The 3,219-nt window shown below is 41.8% G+C and overlaps 1 pseudogene; it reads left to right on the top strand.

The window, feature by feature from the left end:
* The first annotated feature begins 787 nt into the window (after window positions 1-787).
* On the top strand, window positions 788-2,936 carry LOC115690242 (mogroside IE synthase-like; annotated as a pseudogene).
* Window positions 2,937-3,219: the final 283 nt, after the last annotated feature.

Genomic DNA, 3,219 nt, shown 5'->3' on the forward strand with positions numbered 1-3,219 from the left:
TTTCATGGAAATTATTTTTAAGAAAAATGCTTATTTTTCATTTTTTTTGCGTGGTTTAGGAAAAGTGATTTCTCTTTTTAGTGAGAAAGGGAAGTCATTTTCCTAATCTAAGCTTATCGTTGTTAGTCTATGAAAAACATGTTTCTGAAGATCGATTACATTTTCGTCATTCAAATACTGAAAAGTCAAAAATTAATTTTTCGAAAATAGTTTTCTCTCAAACAAACGGGTCCTAAAGAAGCTGTCCTCTACAAATGCTGTGTCTGTGTGATGTATGTTTGTATATTATCTAAACAAGAATTGTTGGGCGTCACAATACAATTAGCGTTGTTTAAGTCAGAATTGCAGTGCGTCTAACTTCTTATGATTTTCATCATTAGTTTTCTCATCTCGAAGGTAACTATTAGAAAGCTTTCGACACTGCATGTAATTATGTTCGTACGAAACTAAATCTTAGAATTTCATCTTCGCATCTTTCATTCGAACGTGCTGATTATTATTTTTTTAAATTTTTTTTTACCTTCTTTATGTTGATAAGTGAAGGAGAATTCCAGTTATAACTCAAGTCTATCAAGCAACGTAAGTCATGTCTTCTAGCAATTTTACATGCTGCCATTCTCCCACCTAACAGGACCGGCGGATCATAATGTTACGAATCACGTAAATTTCGAACTGTGATTGACGGGACCACCCGGCTTGTTTTTTGCGTCATAGCCTCATAGGCTACGTATCCCCCAAGAATCTCCAAAGAAACTTAAAAAAGAACGAATTTTTCTTGGCCACTCATTGATATTGCAGCACATCAAACCATTGCCTGAAGTACCCACCGACTATTCTCTTTCCCTCTTGTGCTAACAAGGGTCAATCATGCACTGCCTAATGTTATCACATTGCATATAAGCCCACAAAGAGACACTCCACCGAATTGCAAACGAACCACAGGAAATGGAGGATTCAAGAGAATCCCACAAGCCACTTTGTTTGGTCGTATCATTCCCAGCCCAGGGCCACATCAACCCCATGCTCCAATTCTCCAAGCGCCTGATCCACAGAGGCGCCGGAGTCACTCTTGTCACCACCAAATACATGTCGAAGACCCTTCATGGACTGTCCTCAAACCCCTCGATTTCACTTGAAACTATCTCTGACGGCTTCGATGACGGCGGCATCAAGGCCGCCAGCAGCCCCCAAGCCTACCTCGAGCGCTTCTGGGAGGTCGGTCCAGAGACGCTGAGCGAACTGGTCGAGAGGCTGATCTCCAGCGGCCAGCCACCGTGTTGCATCGTCTACAACTCGTTCTTGCCTTGGGCTCTTGATGTGGCCCAAAAGTTCGGGCTGGTTGGGGCTGCTTTCTTCACCATGTCCTCTGCTGTATGTAGTGTGTTTTACCGCTGCCAAAAGGGACTGCTTGAGGTCCCTGTGAGGGAGCAGGTTTTGCTTCCTGGAATTCCTCCTCTTGAGCCTCAGGACATGCCAAGTTTTGTGGTTGATCCGGAGTCATACCCAGCTTACCTTGGCATGCTTGCCGGTCAGTTCTCCAATCTTGACAAAGTGGACTGGGTGCTTTGCAACACAGTGTATGAGCTGGAACATGAAGTAGGTACCCTAAAACCTTTTTTTGGAACTAAACCATTTGTGAATGGAAAATCTTTATTTTAATCTACTTCTCATTCTTTTTATATTACTTCAGGAGGGGTAAACTGGGGTCCCATCCGATGTACGAGGTTGCATGGACTAAGCACACATTATTAACACACATAACATTCTCGGCATATATATAAGCACATATCTTGCATGTGTCGAATATTTATTGGAAATGTTTGAAGATATGATCGTTGATATTAAGCATGACCTAGGACCACATGAGAAGATAAGACAAAAACATGAGTGGTACACGATTTGGAGTTGTAGCTAGGAAGCGTATATGACTTTACATGTTAGTAAAGATTGAAATTTTACTAATGTAAACACGTGATGCTCAAATATTTCCCTATCGTCAATCACCTAATTAGGGCAAGAGTCGAGTCCCATGCTCTCCCTCTCAGCTATCAGCTTTTTTGATCCATGAGTCTTTCAACTTGATCATTGAAGCACTTAGCTAATATTTCATGACATTGGTTTTGCCTGGCAGGTAGTGGACTGGTTCATGAAGGTCATGCCATTTAGGACCTTCCAACTATTTAGACAATAGGCTTGAACAAGACAGAGAATATGGTCTCAGCATCTTCCAACCAGAACACGACACCACCATGAAATGGCTGAGCACAAAGCCAAAGGGGTCAGTTGTGTATGTCTCTTTTGGGAGCCTATCAGAGCTAAAGATTGACCAAATGCAAGAGCTTGCAATGGGACTAAAGAGAAGCAACTGTTATTTCCTCTGGGTGGTGAGGTCATTTGAAGAAGACAAACTCCCACAAGACTATGCAAAAGAGACAGCCCATAAGGGTCTAATTGTGACATGGTGTCCTCAACTGGAAGTCCTAGCACATGAAGCACTGGGGCTTTTTGTGACGCATTGCGGTTGGAACTCAACTTTGGAAGCGCTCACTTTGGGTGCGCCGATGTTGACAATCCCACAATGGACCGACCAGCCCATGAATGCCAAGTACATAATGGATGTGTGGAAGATGGGGCTGAGGCCACCTGTTGATGAGAGAGGTGTTGTGAGGAGCGAAGATATAGAGTATTGCATTAGGGAGATAATGGTAGGGGAAAGAGGGAAGGAGATGAGAGAAAATGCAGGAAAGTGGAGGAAAATCACCAAAGAAGCAGTCTGTGAAGGTGGAAGCTCTGATAGAAACATCGAGGAGTTTGTTGCTAAATTGATTGATAAGTTTTAAGAGAAACTACTGGTGGATGTATGGAGAAAATTCAAGCAACCATTTCTTGCTTATGACAGGGTGAGAATGATAAATGATGTTGCATTATAGTGACAATATCTGTAAGTCATGGTCATGAGATTCATTAGGTAACATCTTCGTACATAATTTAACCTCGAATGACACAGAAGCAAAATTTAATTAACCTCAACCAAAACAAATTATTTTGAATACAATATCAACCTCAAAACAATAAAAAACCACTAAGCTTTTGTTGCATACTCTTAATTATTCCATGACCTTGATCATCCCTAATTGCTCATGCCAACACCGTAATTGAGTTGGTCTCGTAACTGAGTAAGCGGGCCAGCAGCACAGTATGTAATCCAACATCTCAACC

This window comes from Syzygium oleosum, unplaced genomic scaffold, assembly GCF_021117445.2.
Source record: "Syzygium oleosum isolate NSW1041296 unplaced genomic scaffold, Sole_v2.1 Sole_v2.09, whole genome shotgun sequence".
NCBI classification, from domain to species: Eukaryota; Viridiplantae; Streptophyta; class Magnoliopsida; order Myrtales; family Myrtaceae; genus Syzygium; species Syzygium oleosum.